At 49.5% G+C, this 22,732-nt stretch overlaps 1 protein-coding gene across 7 annotated transcripts in view; it reads left to right on the top strand.

Moving 5' to 3' along the window:
• The window catches only part of TMEM63C (transmembrane protein 63C), a 71,375-nt gene that overhangs the window by 7,077 nt on the left and 41,566 nt on the right, over positions 1-22,732 (top strand). For all 7 annotated transcript variants that reach the window (XM_079915058.1, XM_079915060.1, XM_079915057.1 and 4 more), the window contains exon 2: positions 6,603-6,744. The gene's annotated coding sequence lies outside the window, so the exon portion shown is untranslated. The remainder of the gene's footprint in view (positions 1-6,602; positions 6,745-22,732) is intronic.

Here is a 22,732-nt window from a genome sequence, read left to right as displayed (position 1 = left end):
TTGAATACAGTTCCCTGAGCTATACAGTAGGACCTTGCTGTTTATCCATCCTGTATATACCAGCTGGCATCTGCTAATCCCACACTCCCAGTCTTCCCCTCCCCCACCCCCTCCCCCTTGGCAACCACCAGCCTGTTCTCTATGTCTGTGAGTCTGTTTCTGTTTTGTAGATTGGTTCATTTGTGCCACATTTTAGATTCCACGTATAAGTGATATCATATGGTATTTGTCTTTCTCCTTCTGACTTACTTCACTTAGTATGATAATCTCTAGTTGCTTCCATGTTGCTGCAAATGGCATTATTTTGTTCTTTTTTATGGCTGAGTACTATTCCATCGTGTATATGTGCCGCATCTTCTTTATCCATTCATCTGTCGATAGACATTTTGGTTGTTTACATGACTTGGCTATTGTGAATAGTGCTGCTATGAACATAGGGGTGCATGTGTCTTTTCGAATTATAGTTTTGTCCGGGTACATGCCCAGGAGTGGGATTGCTGGATCATATGGCAATTCTATTTTTAGTTTTCTGAGGAACCTCCATACTGTTTTCCATAGTGGCTGCACCAACTTACATTCCCACCAGCAGTGAAGGAGGGTTCCCTTTTCTCCACACCCTCTCCAGTGTTTTGTTTTGTTTTTTTTGCGGTACGCGGGCCTCTCACTGTTGTGGCCTCTCCCGTTGTGGAGCACAGGCTCCGGACGCGCAGGCTTAGCGGCCATGGCTCACAGGCCTAGCTGCTCCACAGCATGTGGGATCTTCCCGGACTGGGGCACGAACCCGTGTCCCCTGCATTGGCAGGCGGACTCTCAACCACTGTGCCACCAGGGAAGCCCCGAGTGTTTGTTATTTGTAGACTTTTTAATGATGGCCATTCTGACTGGTGTGAGGTGGTACCTCATTGCAGTTTTGATTTGCATTTCTCTAATGATTAGTGATGTTGAGCATCTTTTTCATGTGCTTACTGGCCATCTGTAGGTCTTCTTTGGAGTAATGTCTATTAAGGTCTTCTGCCCATTTTTCAATTGGGTTGTTTGTTTTTTTGTTGTTGAGTTGTATGAGCTGTTTGTATATTTTGGAGATTAAGCCCTTGTCTGTCACATCATTTACAGATATTTTCTCCCATTCCATAGGTTGTCTTTTTGTTTTTTTTATGGTTTCCTTTGCTGTGCAAAAGCTTGTAAGTTTGATTAGGTCCACAGAATGTTAACATTTGTTAATTTTGTTGGTTTTATACTTTTAACTTTTTTGTGTCTAAAATTTTTCAAAATTAAAAAAAAAATTGAGTAATCTGGGATGTCAGAGGAAAGGTGCTGACGTTTCCCAGGGAAATCAGGAAAGGTTCCAAGAGGAGGTGACAGCTGGGTGTTGAAGGAAGGGTGGTAGTTGGTGGGTTTAACTGGGTGAGGGGAGTTGGGGAAAGGAGATGTAGGGTGTTCAAGGCCAGGGAGTAGGTGGGCAGGCTCTTTGCACTTTTCAAATGTTTATCAAGCTGCCCCTCCCCTGCTACTTTCCTCATCCTCACCCCTCATTCTAGCTCCTCTATTTATGGGCTGTGCACATAGTAAATAGGCTCCTGGAAAAAAAAAATCATGTGTCACTTTATGATTTTTTTAAGTCCAGATAATCTAATGTGAGTTGGGGGAGGAATGAGCCAAACATAACATTGAACATTAAATTGGAGAAGTAGCCAGTGATACAGAGAAAACAGAGAGAATTCTTTAAGGATCCTGTGCTCGACCACATGCAAGTTGAAAACCATCTGAAACTGAGTGTTTTCTGAGAAAATACAAATCATCAGTTTGACCCCAGAAGAACTAGAAAACCCCAACAGACCAATAATCATGGAAGAAACTGAGTTTTCATAAAACTCCACTCCAAAAACCCCAGGTTTAGATAGCTCTTAATTTCTATCAAAGCTTCAAGGAAGAGATGATTCCAATGTTATTTAAACTGCACCAACTGTGCCAGATCACAGAGAAGGAAAGATTCCAGAGTAGTCTATGAAGCCAGCACAACCCTGACAAAAACAGCACACACACAAAAAAGAGATAAAGTACTACAAAAAATCTCATTTATGAATATTGGTGCAAAATTCATAAATTACTAGAAACAGACTCACACAACCTTATGTTTAAAAAATGAATATACCACAAGCAAGTGGGGTTATATTCCAGAGATATAGATTCAATATTAGGAGAACTATTAATATCATTGAACAAACTAACAGTTCAAAAGAGATGAAAAATCATATAAGCAGCTCCAAAAATGCTAAAAATACTTAAAAGGCATTTGATAAAGTTCAACATATGTCCCTGATTTTAACTCTTACTTAATAGGAATAGATGGGTATAGCTTAACATTTTATGTGTTTGTGTATGTATGTGTATATGGGTGTACAAAGACATACCTACAAGGAACAAGTGACCACCATCACCTTCATTCTTTAACACTTCCCTAGAAGTACAAGCCAATACAAAGTTTGAAAATGTGAGTTATAAAAGGAGGCCAGTTTATCAATTTAAATTGTAGATGATGAGATTGGCCATCTGGAGAAAAAAGAAGATAGTCCACTGAAAAACTATTAGAAATAATAATGGAATATACTAAGATGACTGCTAATAAGTATTAAGAACAAAAATGTATCGTTTTCCTGTATATAAACTTTAGCCTCTTTTAAAATATAATGGGGCTTCCCTGGTGGCGCAGTGGTTGGGAGTCCGCCTGCTGATGCAGGGGACACGGGTTCGCGCCCCGGTCCGGGAAGATCCCACATGCCGTGGAGCGGCTGGGCCCGTGAGCCATGGCCGCTGAGCCTGCGCGTCCGGAGCTTGTGCTCCGCAACGGGAGAGGCCACAACAGTGAGAGGCCTGCGTACCACAAAAAAAAAAAAAAAAAAAAAAAAAAAAAATAATATATATATATATATATATATATATAAAATGAAAAAAATATTTTTTATATCAGTAAAAGTGCTAAAAATAACTAGAAGTGAGTCTAACCTGAGGGGGCAGGAACAGCTCTTATTACTGCCGCTCACTCCTGGTTCCCAACACTTACTTAGAACAGGGCTTCACACATAATTATAGATATTTGTCAAGTGATGGAACTGCCTCACAGATCAATGAAACAAAAAAGTATATCTAGACAAAGACCCAAGCACGTTTACTATGTGGTGATGATAATAGTAATCACCAACATATAGTAATTCCCATGTCCCAGGCACTGTTCTGTGGCCCTCACCTGTAGCCTAACATGTGATCTATCGTGGAGAATGTTCTGCGTGCCCTTGAGAAGAAGGTGTATTCTGCTGCTGTTGGGTGGAGTGTTCTATATATGTCCATTGGGTCCAGTTGGTCTATAGTGTTGAATATATCCAAGTCCTCTGTTTCCTTATTCATCTTCTGTCTGGTTGTTCTACCCATGATTGAAAGAGGTTTATTGAAATCTCCCACTATTATTGTGTTTCTAGTCCTCCCTTCCATTCTGTCAATGCTTTCTTCATATATTTGGGTGCTCTGCTGTTAGGTGCATATATATTTATAATTGTTATTTCTTCCTGGGGAATTGACTTTTTATCATTATATAATATCCTTCTTTGTCTCTTGTGGCAGCTTTTGACCTAAAGTCTGTTTTATCTGATATAAGTGTGGCCACCCCTGGTCTCTTTTGTTTACCATTTGCTTGGAATATCTTCTTCCGTCCTTTCACTTATAGCCTGTGTGTGTCTTTACAGCGAAGGTGAGTCTCATAGTTTCATCTTTCTACATCCTTTTTCTGAAATAAGTCATTGAGGTCTCATAATAACCCTAAGCAGATGGTGCTATTGTTGTCCTCATTTCTTCCCAAAGTTAGAAATATTTATTTATTTAGAATGAGAAATGAAATTATATCAAATAATGTGTCAGAAAGCTGACAAGTACCACACATATCCTAAAATCCATAGAAATAATATAATATTTTTCTTAGTGAACTGCCTGAAAATCCCCACAATACTTTGTTCCCCTATATTTTCCCCTACATAATTCGGTTAACCCCGTTTTTAGACAAGGAGACTGAGGCACAGGAAGGTGAGGTAACTTCTCCTGGATCCAATGAAGTTGGCATTTGACTCAGCACTTGACTCTTTGTTGTCTATCCTAATATGTAGTTAAACTGAGATTTTGAATGTAGAGGGGTGACGGGCAGAAAATGAATTATCCAAACATGACTTTGAGACAATTAGCCCTTTGGAGAAAGAAATAAAGCTGGCCTACCACATTTGAAACACCCAAATAAATTCTAGAAAGAAAATTAAAAAGAAGCAAAGATTAAAAAGAAAAAAAATCCTAATACTAGTGGAAAACATGGGCAAATATTTTTAGGATCCTCTAGTAGGAAATACTTTTTTTTTATTATAAATTTATTTTGTTTTATTTATTTATTTTTGGTTGTGTTGGGTCTTCATTGCTGCGCACAGGCTTTCTCTAGTTGTGGCGAGCGGGGGCCACTCTTCATTGTGGTACACGGGCTCCTCACTGCAGTTGCTTCTCTTGTTGCAGAGCTTGGGCTCTAGGCATGTGGGCTTCAGTAGTTGTGGCACGCGGGCTCAGTAGTTGTGGCGCACAGTCTTAGTTGCTCTGTGGCGTGTGGGATCTTCTTGGACCAGGGGTCGAACCTGTGTCCCTTGCACTGGCAGGCGGATTCTTAACCACTGTGCCACCAGGGAAGCCCCAGGAAATACTTTTGACTACAGAAAAATCTGAAATTTCTGTAAACAAAAGATGCCATAAATAAAGTTAAAAAAAGAGACAAATGACAATTTGTAACACACATAAAAGTTAATTGCCTTAATTTAGAAAAACCTCTTAAAAATCAGTAAGATAAATTAGAAAGAACATAGTTCACAGAAAAATAAATGCAAAGGTCAGTCAATCAATAAACATGAAAATAATGCCTGCCCTTTCTGATATTTAAAGAATTACACATTGAAACAAGTTGCCATTTTCAACTTGCATATTGGCAAAGTTTAAAACTTCGATAATTCACAGTGTTGTCAAGGGTTGTGGGGGTGGGTAACAGGCACTCTTCACGCGTGGCTGGGCAGCGCAAACTGGTTCATCGTCTTTGGAGGACAATTTGGCAATATCAGAATTTTAGATCCACCTAACTTTTGACTCCTTACGCCTAGGGATTTATCCTACAGCTAACCTCACACTTATGCACAAAGATGTATAACCAAAGCTGTTTACTGCAGCTTTGTTTGTGCAGCAAAAATGTAGAAACAATCTAAACGTCCACCAACAAGGACAGATTCGTGTAAATCATAGTGCGTCCTTCAGTGGAACGTTATGAACTGCTACAGGAATGAAGGATCTGCCTCTTGGTATGCAGAGATGTGTGATGTATACTAACTAAGAGACAAAGATAGAGTACCGGGAATATGGTCCTGGTTGGGTTTAAAATAAAGATGCAGGCATAGATATATATTTGTCAATATTTATGGAAAAATCCTTGTAGAAAACAAACAGGAAAGTTAACAATGTTTATGTTTGGGAGTGGAACAGAGGTCTGGAATAGCAGGGAGACTTTTCATTCTGCATTATTTTGAATGGTTTGATTTGTCCCACCGTAAGTATGTTATTTTCAGAATTCAAAAAGTGAATTTAAGAAAAACTATTTATACAGGGAGAATACTACTTAAAATGCTCCCTGAACTTTCTTTATAAATTTACTTCTCAGTGGGTTCACCTCTCCTTACATTCATAATTTTACACCTGGAAGGGCCCAAGAGGTCATCTCCAATCTGCATTTTGTCCACGAGGAAAATGAGACCCAGAGAGGTTTTCAGGGGCTGCCCAGGGCCCCTGACGAGTCTGCTGCAGAGACTGGGCTCCTATGATGCTGCTTTTAGGGGAGGGACTGATGACCCCCTCATGCGTGTGATCAAAGTTTCATCCTTGGACTTGTAGACCCTTTCCCAGCACATAGTGCAGCGAGTCCTAGTTCATTTGCACTCACGTGGGAAACCTGTTAAAATGCATGTTACCAGGCACCTTCCTGGAGATGGGCTAGGATAGGGCCCTTAAACCTGCAGTTTAGCAAGACCTCCACCCCAAGATGATCCTGGTCGTACTTGAAGTCACCTGATGGTTATGGGTCCCTCTGATCTCCCCAGCTCAGCCCTGCAGGCAGTGTCTGTGTATCTAGCTGAAACCTCCACCCCACCGAGGGAAAGTGGGAGTGTTCTAGCTCACCAGGGGGAAGTAGCAGAGCAGACCTAGGTGCCGGGACTCCAGTGCAGTGTTCTGTCCATGGTCCCCCTCCCTTTGGGCCCTTGCCCATCTGCGATGAAGGATGGCTTCCTGGCTCAGCCACCCCAGGGCTAGGCAGCTGGATGTGGAGGTGGGGGGCAGACTGGGGGTCATGGCTGCATCCTCGGTGTCCCTCACCCCATCAGAGCTCCCCTGAGTCAGGCCTTGTGGGAACATGCTGACAAGCATGTTGGACCTGGGAGGGGCCTGGCCTGCTTGGGCTGGGGGAGGAGCCACAGGGAGGCTCAGGGAGGACTGGAATCCATGCCCGCCTGCCCTGAGAGCGCTTCTTTGTCCCTGTGCCACAGAGCCTTGGAGGACCCATCTTTGTGGTCAGGAATTAAGCAGGGACTCAGCTGGGACGCTTGGAAGCACCTGAGGACTGATTAAGAGGAGGGAGGGCCAGTGACAGCCCATCTCCTGAGTCCCCGACCTCACCTGCTGCTCCAGGTAGGTGCTGTTGCCATCATCCTGCCCAGCAGGGCAAAGCCCCTACCACCAGCTCCTTCCTCAAGCCCATGGCCCGTGGCTGTCTAGTCAACGCTTGAGCAAAGGCCCTCCCCAGCCCTCCTAAATCCATAGCCTAACAGGAGAGGCCAGGAAGGACACTGTCCCAGGTGACCCTGGCTCCTGAGACCTGGGAAAGGGGCCAAAGACTCTCTGGCTCTGGTTAGGATGCCCCCAGCCCGAGCTGCTAGCTGAGTCCCGAGTGGCTCCTGCCCAGCTGACTCCAGTTTGGGAACGGGCCTAGTCCCAGCCTGACAAGGCTCTTCTGAGAGTTCCCTGCCTCTTGACAATTTTTCCTTGGGAAAAGGTTAAGACAGATGGTATCTTCATAGACTGTTGGAGCTGGAAGGACTCAGTGATATGTTCCAACCTCAATTTCTTTTAACTTCTCAAGCATTACTTATACGAATAGTGTCATTTAAAATGGTGTAGGCGAACATCTCAGAGGAATCAAGCGTAATCTTGTTAAAACAGCACAGGAAGCCCTGGGTCTCAGGGCCCTTCCTGGGTGCAGCTGCCTCCTCCCCACACGGCCTCAGCCACCCTGAGCCCCTGCTCCCTCCCTCTCCTTCCATCTACCTGGTGACTCCCAGAAACTCATCCTCCTTTGCGCAAGGGACGCTGGTGGTGATCAGACCTCCAAAGCTAGAAGATGTTAAAGCCAGGTTAACATCAAAGTGAGGCTTTCTCTCCTATTTAAGTAAATAAGTGAATACATAAAACCAAGGAAGGATTGGATAGTCAAGGGAGGCTATAACTGTGATAAGATTTCTTTGTCTGAGAGTCTCTAAAATTTCTTTTCCATGAAAGAAGTTATCCTGTATGGGCTCTTGGCCAAGAACCTTGTGATTGTTGCTATTATCAATAAAAGTGATCTGAGCTATAGTTCTTTTCAGTTCAGATCAAAGTGCTTGATGTTCACATCTCCCTTGTACTCTCCTGGTCTGGCCTTGTGAGAGCCCTCCAAGGCAAGCAGTCTAAACCGCAGGCAGCGTTTCACTTCTCTTCCTTTGGCCCTGCCCACTGCCCAGGGCATGCTGGACCCCTGTTCCCCCCAAGCCAGATCCCTGTGAGAGGCAGCATCAAACAATGGTAAAGAAGGCAGGCTTGGGAGCCAGGTGAGTTCAGCTCCCAGCTCCACCACCTACTAGCCTTGTAATTTCGCTACACATCAGTCTTCTCATCTGTAAAATGGGAATAATAACGTACTACCCCCTAGGGTTACTATGAAGAGAAAAGTTGATATCTGTAAAGCACTTGAAACAACTCTAGCACTCAGTAAGCGAGTGCTTAACACGTTAGCTCTGATCATTACGAAAGCCTGTTCTCCCCCAACCATGCTTTGCTGCCTGATTCCCCTCCCTAAACCACCGCGCAGTCATCTCACTCCCCTGCTCTAAAATCATCCATGGCTCCCCATTGCCTATTTAGTGACTGCTGAATGTTTGCTGAGAGAGAGAGTTTCTACCCTCCAGGTAGGTTAACTGTGTTCCTCGGCTGGGAACCCACAGCTGGGGTTTTGATCCAAGCTCTTTGGCCTCCCCACTGGTGGGGAGCTAGATCTGTACACAGGGGTAGGTTTGGTTTCCCTGCATCTGCTGGGGCCGCAAAGCCAGGGAGCCCTCTTTTGGACTCCAGCTCTCATGGTGCACACCGGAGTGAGGAGAGGACGCCTGGCCACGGGCCAGAACGGGCAGTGTTCACACCCTGATGAGCTCAGGCCAGGTGGCAGGTGTGACGTCATTGTCCTCGTTCATCATTGGGACGTGGCCAAAACTTCAGCTTCCATAGCTCAGGTGGGAAGCCCGAGGCCAACAGAGACCACCCATGATGTGGTACCTTGGACAGAGAACTCGGCAAGCTCCGCTCTGCTCCGCGCATCTCAGCTGCTTGTCCGGCAGAAGAGAGGCCATGTGCCATGGAAGAGCAAGCACTGGGCTGGAGGAGGATAGATCCATGTTCAAAATGGGGCTCCTCACCTGGTGGGAAGAACTTGGCCTTATCCATTAGCTTCTCTGAGCCTCTATTTTTCCATCTGTAACATGGGAGGATAATTCCCACTCCATAGGGCTGATGGGCGGTCAGAATGGAACAAAATGCCTAGAGCCCCTGTATAGCGCATGCAGTGCTGGAAGCTCGTTAATGTGCAGTTATTCTGATGAGTCCATCCGAGTTGTTCTTCCAGGCTACTGAGTGGGGTTGCCTTAGTCCTGCAAGCTTCTTGCTTCCCTTAACTGAAATTTTCCTCGACTGGCCCCCACTCCAAGATGAAGGGAAGTGGTGGCATTTTGGGCAGCATAAGGAAGAAGGAACAGTCCAAATCTTCTCAGACTCCTGGCAAGGGTGAGAGGCGCAGCAGGGAAGAAGCAGAATTCTGTCTGATTTTCTCAGAGATTTTTCCACTCAGGCACTGCCAAGCTTAGGAAGCCAGGAGCGAAGTGACAGGGAGGAAACAAACCAGACTGTGCTGGTTCATGCTGGGTGGTATTTTTCTCTTGATTCATTCCACACATGAATGGATTTTTTGGGATTCCAGGCACTATGCTAGGCACTGGAACATTCAGCAGCAAGTAAAACAGACATGGACCCTGCCCTCAAGAGGCCTTCATTCTAATGATGGTGGGGCAGACAATAAACAGCATAAACCATGGATGAAGTATGTTAGAAGGCAATGAATGTGATGGGAAAACAAAGAAGGAAAAGGGGCTGGGGAGTGCTGGGAAATTGAGTTATTAAATGAGGTCATCAGGATAGGCCTCACCAAAAAGGTGACATTTGAGACACCAGTTGTCTGATCCCCTTGGGAACCCCTGAGAAGTCTGTGGACTCAGAATCAGGGCCAGGTGCCTTTCGGGAGCTCCTAACAGAGGAGCAAAATCTAGAATCCCTTCCAGTCTCAGCCCAGATAATGTCATGCTCTTCCTCCGAAACCTTCAATTGCTCCCTACTGCCTGCACAATCAAGTGCAAATCATTCAGCCTGAAATTCAGGACCTCATGGTCCCCAACCTGCCTATTATCTTACAAGATTCTTCCCACCCCACTTCTGCAGCCAAGCCAGTCTACCTGCTATTTCTGGACTATTCCATGCTATGCTTCCCTTCTCCACTCACTTGTCCCCTCTGCTTGAACCGCCCCTGCCCCCACTGGTTTCTGCCAGCCTAGGAATCCCACGTGCCTTTCTCTGAAGCCTTCCCTGGCCCCTGAGGCTGTGGTCTTTTAGCCCCATCACCTTGGCTTGTGCCTTTCTCGTTGCGTGGCCCTTACGCTGCCTTGGGTGTGGGCACTGGTTTAACTGTCTGATCTCCCACCTGACAGGCAGAGCCCAGCAGATACAGGGCTGAGTGAACATTGGCTGAGTTGAGTGTGCCCAGGCTCAAAGGCCCGCAGCAACACTGAGACAAGCTGAGAGAGCCTTTGCCTACTCAGACAAAGAAGGCAGAAATGGGAGGTGAGCAGGAAAGGAGAGAAGGAACTAAAATGTAGGTGAGATTTGATGGAGAAGCTAGTGAAGGAAGGGGAGAGAGAACTCCCCACCATATTTTTCCCAGACAGGCGAACTGTCAAAGACACAAGGTTAGGCCCCTCTTCTTCCCCAGAAGAAGGTCTCTCTTCTCTCGTGAGCATCCTAGGCCAGTGCTTCTTGGTTTCTAACTAGAATACCTTTTGCTGTGGCTGGAGCTCATTTCCTCTGGCTCCATCCTCTGGATTCAGGTCACTATTTGAGTACTCATTTAGCATGGCTCAGAGTGGCTTTCCTTACCCCTCACCCAAGGGGCAGGAGCAAGGTTGTAAGGAGGCTGGCCCCTGGCCTGGGGGCTTGTGTTCTACTTGAGGAGGTCAGGGACCCCTAGAGCCACACAGAGACTGCCTGGGGGCCACGCGAAGTCAGGGAGGTTGTGCCAGCCAGTCACCCCTCAGCCTGTCTTCAGGGCTAAACTTCATCACAGACAAGTCTGTACATAGCGGGCCGCACCCCTGCAGCACTGGGAGTCTCAGGCCCCTGTGTCCGCACTTTGGCCCCGGCCAAGTGAAGCCATGTGAGGCAGACCTGCAGCCTCTGCCATGAGGCTCCCACCGTTCACTGGAGCAGCTGCACTCAGAGAGAGAGCACCCTCCCTCTGCCTCTGTCCAGCTCCTGCCCAAGGCAGCAAGGCAGCCAGTGGGCTGTCCCTCCCTAGTCTGCTGCCCCGACGGAGGGGTGGTGCCTTTCCAGCAGGAAGGCCTGGACACAATCTGAGCCCACCACCCTCTCTGCAGGGATGCACACATGGTCTCCTCCTGGAATGTCCTGCCCCGGCCTCCACACCACAGCTCCTCCTTCAGGTCAGGATCCCCATAGATCCTCGAGACTGGGAATGAGGCTGCAGACTGGGCTCAGATCTCCCTTCAGTGACAATAGTTCCCGTTTGGGGATTGTTGTGAGGATTGAAAGAGCTCATGCTTGCAAAGTCTTAGCACAGTACCTGGCAGTAAGCTTTCAATTAGTGTAGCTACTGCTGTTCTTCCCTTAAGAGCTGCCTTGGCTGGAACCTGCCCCAGGCAGCCTTTCCAGATTGCCCCAGGCTCAGTCACGGGCTCCTCCTCAACGCTCCCAGCATCCCTTCAGCAGCCCTCCTGAGTCCACTTATGCAGACGTGTCGTGGTTTCTTTGGGGGTCTGTGTACCCACCAGAATCTTGTGCCTAGACTGTAAGTGCCTTGAGTGCAGGGAACAGAGCCCATTATTTTGCTGAATAAATGATTTCCTGAGTGACAGGTGGGTAACTGTGAGAGACAGACTGTGAGAATAGGATTAAGCCTGCCAGCCCTGACTTGTCCAGGGCCTGTCCTAAAAGAGCTGGAAGCCTGCTGCAAGGCCTACGCAAGGGGGAAGAGGAACCCCATCCCCTGTCGTGTGGTCTAACACAGTGATTCTCAAAACGAGGTCCCAGGTCCAGCAGTGTCGGCATCACCCAAGAATTTACTCGAGACGCAAATTCTCAGGTTCCACCCCAGACCTAGTGCATCAGACACTCTGGGGTGGGGCCCAGCCATCTGTGGTGTAACAAGCCCTCCAGGTGATGCTGACGTACCGAAGTTTGAGAACCACTGCTCTAATGTTTCAAAGTAACTCAGATTCACGGGAGGGGGTCTCTCTCTCAGGGGCCTCTGTTCTGCCGAAGGCTTCCAAGAAGGCTGTCAGGCTAGGCCCCCAGAGTATGGCTCCTGCTAGACCTACATCCTGACCTTGAAACCCTTAGGCCGACAGGACAGGCGCAATGGAGGACACTCTCCCCACGGACCTCCTCTTTCCCAGGTGGCTCTAGGCCAGACGGGGTGCTGCTCCAACCTACCCTGAAGCTAGTGCCTCTCCACGACCACTGGCCTGCATCCTCTGGAGACCAGCCTCCACAGCAGGGGCCCCAGGGCAGGCTTCTGGAATGTTAGGGCTGAGCGAGACCCTAGAGATAGATCATTGGCTGTATACACATATGCCCACAAACACACCAAAACACACATACACGCATACATAAACGCACACACGTAACTCAACTACACATATATGAACACGTAAACACGCATGCACCCCAAAACGCACACAAGCACCCCAAATTCAAATTACAGTCATAGGGCTTCCCTGGTGGCGCAGTGGTTGGGAGTCCACCTGCCGATGCAGGGGACACAGGTTCGTGCCCCGGTCCGGGAAGATCCCATATGCTGCAGAGCAGCTGGGCCCGTGAGCCATGGCCGCTGGGCCTGTGCGTCCGGAGCCTGTGCTCCGCAACGGGAGAGGCCACAACAGTGAGAGGCCCGCGTACCGCAAAAAAAAAAAAAAAAAAAATTACAGTCATAAACACTTTCCCAAGCACATCCAAATACCCGCCAAAACATACACAGATACACACACATTCAAAACCCATTGATACACACACCTCAAAGTACACAAACACAAATGCATAGACCTATTGTATTCATTTCCTAGGGCAGCTGTGACAAATGACCATAAACAGGGTGACTTAACAGACATCTGTTCTCTCGTAGTTCTGGAGGCTCTAAGTCCAAGATTGAGCTGTTGGAAGGGCCGCGCTCCCTCTGCAGCCTCTGGGGAAGAATCCTTCCTTGCCTCTTCCAGCTTCTGGTGGTTGCTGACAGCCCTGGGTGTTCCTTTGCTTGTCTGTTCCTCTGTCTTCACATGGTTTTCTTCTCTGTGTGTCTCCATGTAGCCTTATTGTAAGGACACCAGTCACTGAATTTAGGGCCCACCCTAATCTAGTATGGCTTCATTTTAACTAACTATCTCTGCAGAGATCCTGTTTTTAAATAAGGGTGTATTCTTTCTCTTTAGTTGAGGTATAATTTTTTTTAATACATTTATTTATTTTATTTGTTTATTTTTGGCTGTGTTGGGTCTTCGTCGCTGCGCGCGGGCTTTCTCTAGTTGTGGCGAGCGGGGGCTACTCTTCATTGCAGCGCGCAGGCTTATTGTTGTGGTGGCTTCTCTTGTTGCAGAGCACGGGCTCTAGGTGCGCGGGCTTCAGTAGTTGTCTCACCGCGGGCTTCAGTAGTTGTGGCTTGCGGGCTCTAGAGCTCGGGCTCAGTAGTTGTGGTGCATGGGCTTAGTGGCTCTGCGGCATGTGGGATCTTCTCGGACCAGGGCTCGAACCCGTGTCCCCTGCATTGGCAGGCGGATTCTTAACCACTGAGCCACCAGGGAAGCCCCAGTTGTTGAGGTATAATTGATAACATTACGTGAGTTTCAGATATACTACATAATGATCGGATATTTGCTTATATTGCAAAATGATCACCACAGTAAGTCCAGTTAGCATCCGGTTAACATCCATCACCATATACAGTTACATAAATAAGGTCATATTCTGTGGTTCCAGGTGGACATGAACTTTGGAGGGACACTATTCAACCCAGTAGGTCCACACATCCCAAACACACAGGTACAGAGACAGACCCACACAGATACACACACACACCCCTTGCAGATGAGAACTCTGAGTCCCTTGATGTCAGAGCTGCCGGTTCCTCCTCCCCGAGCCCAGCACAAAGTTCACACCCTATTGTAGTACCTGTCATGTGGTGCTTTTCATCTTTGTTTTGCTTTTTTTGGTTTAATTTGGTTAGATGTGAACTTAGTACAAAATCCAAAAATTAAAATGAAAATATCATGAAAAGAAAGCCTTCCTCTCCCTGCCTCGGCCTCCACCCCCCAGGTGGCATTCCTCTCCCAGGAGACAACCACTGTCAAGAGTTCCTTGAGTCTCCTTCTGGAGAAAGTCCAGACGCAGGCAGGTGCATGGGAGATGGCATCTGCATCTTGCTTTCTTCACTGAACAGAGCACCTGTCCCTCTTTGTTCTGATTGTGTGCTCTGGCCTGACTGTGAGCTCACTGAGGGCAGGGCCGTCTGCTATGTATCTTTCCTCCCCACTTCCTAGTCCAGTGCCGGGCACAGAGCAGGTGTTCAATTAAGGCTGGCTCTGTCTGCACACCAGCGAGTCATCAACAGCTGGTTGGTCTGCATGGACTAGGGCTCAGCCTCCCGGCTGCAGAGCCTTGGGTCTCTCTGTCTCCCCCAGCATGTGGCACCAACCACCAGAGCCCATGTGGCAGCAGACACAGCTGGGGTAGGACAGCACCCAGTAGCATCCAGTCTATTTGCTTCTGCTGCAGGCGCCTTCATCCCGGCTCTAACTGGGGCTGACTTGGGGATGGACTGGGGCCTCTGCTGTGGCTGCATCTCCCCTGCCCTCCTCTCTCAGTCCACTCAGGACTCCTGCAGAGGAATCCATCAGGGAAGAGGCTGAAGAGAGAACAACACTGCTGGCATCATAGGCTGGGGGATGGGGTCTTGCTGCAGACAAGCCTTTTGCCCAGTCTCCGCTAGCTGAAGGCTTAGTCTGGCCTTGTTACCACGGAGACGGGAATTACGGCAATAACTCAGGTTGAATGGAAGCCTGCAGCTTCACAAGGCTGTGGTGGGCATGTATTTTTTTCCACAACCCTCAGATATGAGACGATGTGTCACTTTTTTCCCCCTAAATCGACAGAAATGGATGCCTCAGTCCAAGATTTCACCATGCCCTCAATCCACTGAGTGAGCAGAACGCAGGGGGAGAGGGAGTTGGGCAGGAGACCTGTGAGACTGGAAGCCAGGGAAATGTTAGCCAGCAGCAACCTTCGCTCATCTGGGGAAGGAGGGGCTTAGGTTAGAGGATTTGTAAGAGCCTCTCCAGCCAAAACACTCTTGAGTTTGAGATCCTGGGGCCAAATGAGACCCGCCCTAGCCCCACTGCCAATCGTCCCTTTCTTCAACAAATATTTGTAAAGCACTGTGCTCTACCCAGCACAGCAGAGAAAATAATGAGCAAATCCAGCCCTGGGCTGTGTCGTCAAGGAGCTTTCCATCCACTGGGGGAGTCAGCCATTTGCTGTGTCATCCCATAAATAAAATCAGAGGTACTAGGTACTCACAAGGAAATAACACTTCACTGTGTTGAGCCATGGCTATGTGCTAGGCACTGTTCTGAGTGTTTCACGTGAATTGGTTCATGTACTCCTCACATCCACCCAGTAAGGTAGATGCTATTAACATTCTCATTTTACAAATAAGGAAACTGAGGCCCGGGAGGTTAAGACACTCACCTAAAGACATGAAGCTAGTAAACAGCAGAGGCAGGATTTGGACCCAAGGAGTCTAGCTCTCCCTAGGGACCCACATCTAAATGCCCCCTATGTCTGTCTCCCAGGATGGAATGTGTGGGCTTGACCTGGTCTGGAGTTCTTCCCTAAGGAAGCAAAAATTGAGCTGAGATCAGCTAGTGGGAGAACGAGTTAACTCATGGGAAGGGGAACATTCCAGGTAGGAGGGCGAGCATGTGCAGAGGCCCTGTGGCAAGAGGGAAGGTGGCATGCTACAGGCATTGAGGGACAGACAGAGGGGCCAGGGGTTGGAAATGAGGGGAGAGTTGGGTGAGACGAAGCTAGAGCCATAGGCAGACGTTGTTGGCCAAGTTAAGGAGAGCTACAGAGAGCCCTTCCAACAGAGTCCATCATGACCTGCAGGACAACTTAGGCTCCCCTGATCCTGGAAGGGTCCCTAGACACTCCAGATTGGGCTCAGCTCCCCTCACGGCGAGTCCTGCCCCTGTGGCAGCCCTTTTTACACACTATATATTATAATGCCTCTTAGCCAAGCAAGGCCTTTGTCACGTCCCTTCTAGAATGAGGTTGGCAAAGCGAGAGACACATCTCATTCTCTTTAGCACCTACTACCCTTAGAGAACTCTAGAAAGGATAAGTGAGGGCTCTAAGAGTTGAGGGGAGGATGAAATTGCTGAGACCCAGGGTGCCTGGAGGAAGCGGAGCTGAGCTGGCTTGACAGTGGAGCGTCCTGTCGTGGGGAGGCTCACGAGGCCTTTCCACAAAGCGGAAGAATGGAGTGGGCAGAGAAAGCCAAGGCCTTTGAGGGACAGGGGTCTACCCATCTGCTGGAACTGAGGCTTCTTAGAGGGAGAGGGGGGAGTTAAGACTGGAGGAGTCCCTGGGGCCAAGGGGTCCTCCCCCTGGAGCAGGCCAGGAGTCAAGAGCTCAGATGTCAGAAGGAGCAGTGAGCTGTGGAAAAGCTCAGGCGCTGGCTTCAGACTCCCACCTGCATCTGCTTTACCACTGCTGGCTGTGTGACCCTGGGCAGGCTCCTCACCCTCTCTGGGCCTCAGCATCCTCATTGGTAAGATGGGGACAGTCATCACTCCTGCCCCCACAGGGCTGTTGGGGGTCAGGTGGGATGATGGCTGTAAACACACTTCATAACCTGGAAGGGAGTGTGCACCAGAGCCTGTCGGGCACCTCAGAGACAGCCCAGAGGTCAGGCCCAGCCCAGGAGGCTCCTGTGTCTCTTTTGTTCCCTTCCCCATGGGAATCTAGGTTCAGACCATCCGCCAAGTGGTCCCCATCTTCCACTGATTGATTGGGGTGGGCTGGGGAAGAAGGGAGGGGCTGAGCAGGGGGCAGGGCAGGCTGGCCCCCGCCTGCCCAGGTGAGAACTGGGCTGGGGAGCCACGGAGCCCCCTCCCTGATCACTGCACCTGGGTCTTCACACTGCGGTCAGCACCGCAGCTGCCAGAGGAGCTACTGAGCTGCCTCGGCTTCCAGGCTGACCCCCAGGGGCCTGGCGGCTCCCTTGGCCCACGTGGTGCACGGTCAAGCCTTGACCTTCCTGCGCCTGGCCAAGCCAGGCCCTGCGGTTGGAGGGAGGAGAAGGCGGCCTCAGATTCAGGCCTTGAGTCTTCTTTCTGAGCAGGCAGCCTGCACAGGAACCCCTGGACCGCTTATCACCCCGAGGGCCAGGCCCCTGCCCCCCGCACTACCCCCTTGACCCCCCTGACAAGCTTGAGTGGCAGCTGGTCAAAATGTGGACACTTGAGGGGGGGAAGAAGAAGGGTTTGATGCCGAAGGCTGAAGGGAAGCTGATTGCAGGTAGGCTTAGAAATATCAAGCCTGCCTTTTAACATATGATTTTTTCTAATTATAAATAATAATTCATGCTCATATTCAATAGTTTTTCAAATTCAGAAAAATTTTTTAAAGACCAGTGAAAGAACATAGTCTCACCACCCAGGGATAACTGGTCTTTTTTTCTACAGGCATTATTTTGGTTTTTTATTCTCCCCCCATCCCCCGCCTTTCGTTTAGAATTGAAATCATCTAGTTTAACATCATTATATCCTGTTTTTACTTCCTACTTCGTCTTTTTGGCACAAGTAGGCAGTTGCCCCTCCATCTCCCAGTGTCCCCCTGTCACTGCCCAGCTCCCAGGGGCTGGTGTCGAACACATCCCCACCACTGCCTCGCCCCTGCCCCCAGCCCCATTTGGACATGATCATGGCTGCTCACCGACTTGGGGGCCATAGGCAAAAAGGCATGAGCCCTGGGTTGGGGTGCAGGGTCTGGTGGGCAAGGGAAGGAACCTTCCCAGCAAGAAGAGGGCCTCCTATGGAGGTCCCAGAGGTAAGACGGGTGAGGGGGAAGTCGGCGCACTCAGCCTCCATCCTGGGTCCAAATGGCTACCATCTCCCCTGACTGTGCTGCAGCTCCCTCTGCCCACCGCAGCCTTTCCTCCCTGTTAGTGGAGAGTCCCTTGGATGTAGTACAGATGTGGGGGGGGGGGCCTGTCTTCCTGTACCCCAGGAATACGGCCCTCCTGGAATGGGCAAAGCAGCTCTCTCCCCAGTTGTGCCTTCAGAGATCACATGATGTAGTAGAACCAGACCCTTAGATTGCAATCCTGCCTCTGTCTCTCTCCAGCTGTGTAGCTTTAGGCCCATTACTTGAGCTCTCTGAGCCTCAGTTTCTCTACCTTTAAAATGGGGATACTGATGGTACCTACATTTTAGGCTGCTACCTCTTAGCTTGCTCGTGAGGTGTGAGTGATGGTCAGTGAGATAAACATACGAAGGCACCAGTGCCATGCCTGGCCCTTCACAAGCATCTGTGTCGTCTCCTTCCCCTTCTTCTTCTGAGGATTTGTCGTGAGCTGTGTCCACTCAGGCCTGGAGTTCGTTTCCAGAATTCTTTGTCATCTTTTTCTTTTCTCCATTTAGCTTCTGTATTTAGCCTGGGGGCTTTATTCCTGTTTGCTGGGATGTTTGCTGGTGTTCTCTGCCTTGGGAGTGGCGCACAGCAAAATGATTAGGAGGGGGCTGGGTAGGTGGATGTCCTGGGCTCAGGTCCCACTGCTCACTGGCTGCCTGAACTAGGCTGGTCACTTAACCTCTCTGTGCCTGAGATTCTCTGTGCCCAAGATGGGATAATAATAGTACCTACCTGTTGTTAGTACAGGAAGCAAAAACCACTTCAAGAACTTTAAGCAAATAGAATTTAAACCAGAGAATTACATGCTCATAAAATCACCAGAAGAGTTAGAACCTGAGTCTTTAAAACAGAACAGAACTGACCCACTAGCCAAACTGCTCCTCAGCCACAGCCAGGATGGGACTACTGGAGCCAGGAATTCACATCCTCTCACCTGCAAGCCAGGACCAGGGAGCCTCTGCAGCCTGCACCGCAGTTTCTTCTTGCCCTCCCTTCCCTGGGAGCCAAAGACTGGGCATTGATCTCCTGCAGACAGCTCCTTCCCCTCCTCAACATTGCTTGTCAGCTGAGCACAGCAAGAACAGCAAGAAGATGGCCTCCGCCCCACTTCTGCCTTATAAACCTATCTCCAGTGCATCTCATCGACTGAACCTGATCTGTATTCAGAACCCCAGCTGCAAAGGGGTGTTTTAAATGTAGTTTTCAGCTTTCCAGCTTCTGCAGTAGAGGAAGGCGCACTAGAAAGAGGTGGGGATGGATGCCGAAGGCCATCGACCGTATCCAACGGGCGATCTGATAGGTTTGTTAACCCAGATGATGCATCAGGAGACTTGGCACAGTGCCTGGCACGTAGAGCTCATTCAGTAGCTGTTACCTGGCCTTCTCGTTATTGGGCCAGGGGTATCAGCAAGCACTGCCCACAGAGCCCTGGCACAGAGAAGCAGCAGCGGAAGTGAGTTGCTCTATGTGGCGCTGTCCGTGGTGCTGAGTGCCTTTCTGATTTTAGCTGGCGTGATCGCAAAATGGAACACCAACCCGCTCACCCCGTGCTGGGGCTGGCCACAAGGGTGATGGAGGGGATCATTTAGGGGCTATCCTCAATCCTAGGAAGAGGATAGCAGAGGCAGCCACCCATATTTGGGGTACTTATAGTTTATAAAAATGTCTCCACTTATTATCTCCTTTAAGCAATCTTCATAGCACCCTGGTATAGGCAGGATGGACATAATTATGTCCATTTTATAAAAGAGAAAACTGAGCAGCAAGGTGTTAAGTAAGAGTTAGCAAATAATAGAGCCAGATCCACACCCGATCTCCTGACCCCAAATCATACGTTCCCTTTCCTCTATGCTGTGACATGAGGCGCAAGACTTGTTAACCAACTATGTGCTGTGGAGAGGTGAAAATGAATGACTCAGGTACTCTCTGCACACTATGCAAGCATATGCAAATCACCCACATTTTATTTCCTGCCCCAAATGTGGCCCTGGATAAAGACCCGTCTATTTCCTTGAGCCCTATAAATGTTGGTCATGGTGGGGGAACCGCAATGACATAGGCCCTGCCATCAAGAAGCCCACAGAGAGCTTCCCTGGTGGCGCAGTGGTTGAGAGTCCGCCTGCCGATGCGGGGGACACGGGTTCGTGCCCCGGTCCGGGAAGATCCCACATGCCGCGGAGCGGCTGGGCCCGTGAGCCACGGCCGCTGAGCCTGTGCGTCCGGAGCCTGTGCTCCGCAACGGGAGAGGCCACAACAGTGAGAGGCCCGCGTACCGCAAAAAAAAAAGCCCACAGATTTGTCAGGGAACTGGCCACTCTTGTGCACGGAAAACCAGGAGAATTGTGCCAGGTGGTGGCAGCAAAGGCCGGCTGTGAAAAGAGGGTGGGGACAAGGTACAGACCGGGCTGCTCACTGGAGGAAGGCTTTGAGCTGGACCCAGGGGCTGTAAGGCTGCTGCGACCAAGACTCCAGCCAAGGCCAGGAAGAAGTGGCTCAAGCTCAGTCAGGGCAGGAAGAGCAGCCCTGATAGATATGGGGGCAGGACAGACGGCAGGCATGGTGCGCCGTGAAGAAGTGGCCAGGCCATCGATCTCTGACATAGGGAGAAATGCAAGAGTTTGGGGATTCAAGTGAAGAAGTGGTGTGGGCCTCTAGATTTCCAGCCAACTTTCCGCAGACTCAAAATGAAGGGGAGGGGAGCTCTCCGGAGAGAGGAATATAAGGACCGGTCTCATGAGCTGCCCCACGGTGGCACGATTTAAGGGGCCACTGAGCTTCCATCCTTTATTCCCAAATCTCCTCATCCTCCCTGCTTATTTAGGGGGTGTCAGAAAACCTTTGGGATCTTCAAGAACTCCTTATCTAGATGCAAATAACCCTAGAAATCTTAAGCTGGTGTTTCTCTTTCTTGGCTGTATATAAGAATTGACTGGAGATTCTCATTCCTAAAGTCTGGAGTGGGGCATGAGTATCTGGATCTACTAAACACCTTCCAGGTAATTCCAGTGTCCCCAACCCCAGGCTGAGGATCACTGGTCCAAGCCCAAGAGTGCTGAATGGGGAACCAGAAAACCCAAGTTCTGATCCCAAATCTACCACTTTTCCCAGCCTTAGGTAGATGTCTTCACCTGCTGGTGACCCAGTCTCTTCATGTGTAAAGTTGGACAAACCATCCTGTGAAGATATGAGGAGACCCAAGAGCAGTTTAGAGCAAGGAAGGGCTTACTGACACTTGGGGAAGAGTCATGGCCAGCTTGCGTGGCGGGTGGGGAAAGACATTAACCAGAACCTCATGGCGGTTACACCCGCTTCCCCTCCTCCCTGTGCTCAAAGCCACTGCCCCCTAGTGGTGAGAGTGAACCTGAGCCCCTGAGCTTTTGTCCTGGAAAGCTTGGGGGTGGGAGCAGATCTGAGAGCAGAGGGCATGCAAAGGGGATTTAAGGAAAGACCCAGAGAGGAAAGGGAGATGGGAGGGGTGCCCATGGCCAGGAACGCTATTTTTTTAAGGTCCAGAACCATGGGGAATAATCTTTCTTGTTGTTAACAAGAGGTGATGAATTATTGAAGAGACTGAGAAGGCCAGATGGCAGGGGGTGCAGGACAGGTGCTATAGCTTTGTGTACTCTGTGGGGGGGGAGACCTGGGGGGGGATCGGGGTGACTTCCCGCCCACAGCTTCTCCTAGGACGTGGCTTGTGACTACAGTGATTTGCTTCTCCAAATCAAAATGCGGGCCCTATGGACCAGTTCCTGAGAGCTCATGGGGATGGTGGAGCAGAGTCAGCTCTGGCCAGTGCCGGGAATGCAGGCCGTGTGGCTGTAGGCTGTCTCTGGGACACCTGGAATCCTGGCTCCAGCCTGGACCTCGGAAGCCTCCTATGAAAACCCCAGCCCAGAGAAGGGAAGGCAGCTGCCCAAGGTCACACAGGTGGCCTAGAGCCCAGCTCCCCTGGGATCCCTCAGGCCACAGTACCTTCCACTGCACCACCCTGAGAGGCTGGGAAAGGTTCTATCCCTGGACTAGGGCTTGAGCGAGGTCATCCCCTCCCTCTGACTCCTGCCCAGCACTGCCAGCCCAGCAGAGGCCCAGAGGGTCTAGGAGGTGTCAGAGCAGAGGGTTATGAACTGCCCAGTTCAAGGCCCAGCTCTGCCACTTACCAGCACTGTGACTTTGGGCAAGTTATTTAACCTCTGTGAGCCTTAATTTTCTTTTTCATCTAGGGGAGATTCTCGTACCCTAGGGTACTTCTGAGGATTAAATGAGCTAGTACTTCAATAGGAAATATTTTCCTATAATAAATGCTCAACAAAGCGTTAGGGGTTAATAAGATTGGCCGCTTCTAGGGCTTCCTGAACCACCTAAACTCTGGGATTTGGACTTGGCCTTGAGATGGCCAAGTGGGGAGGAGAAGTGGGGAGCAAAGTGCTGGCCTGTCTAGTTAGGACGGCAGTAGCTGAAACCAGGCCAGGTCTGGAAGCCTGGAAGTGAACGATGGACCAGAGGAGTAATAAGGGCAAAGCCAGTTCTTTCTGAAGCCTTTGCCCAGTTTCTGAGGAAAACTTTGGCCAGGCCTGGGACTGCTGAGCCTCCAGCTTGTGCTGCAGGAGGCTGATGGGGCAGAAACGGGAGGGAGGAAGGCCTCGCACTACCTTATCAGATAAGATGTGCAACTGAAGGGACCTGAGAATCCTGACTCACCAATCACCCTTAACACCATCCCCCCTCCTTGGCCCAAAAAGCAAGGCTGACATTTGCTTTCCATGTACAGGAAGAGCAGAAGCAGCACCAGCCCCAGGCTGCAGTTGGAGGATATTGTAAGGTCCTTCGCATGCTCTGCATCTCTCCT

This window comes from Stenella coeruleoalba (genome assembly GCF_951394435.1).
Source record: "Stenella coeruleoalba genome assembly, chromosome: 2".
NCBI classification, from domain to species: domain Eukaryota; kingdom Metazoa; phylum Chordata; class Mammalia; order Artiodactyla; family Delphinidae; genus Stenella; species Stenella coeruleoalba.
This window is presented reverse-complemented; position numbering and strand designations above follow the sequence as displayed.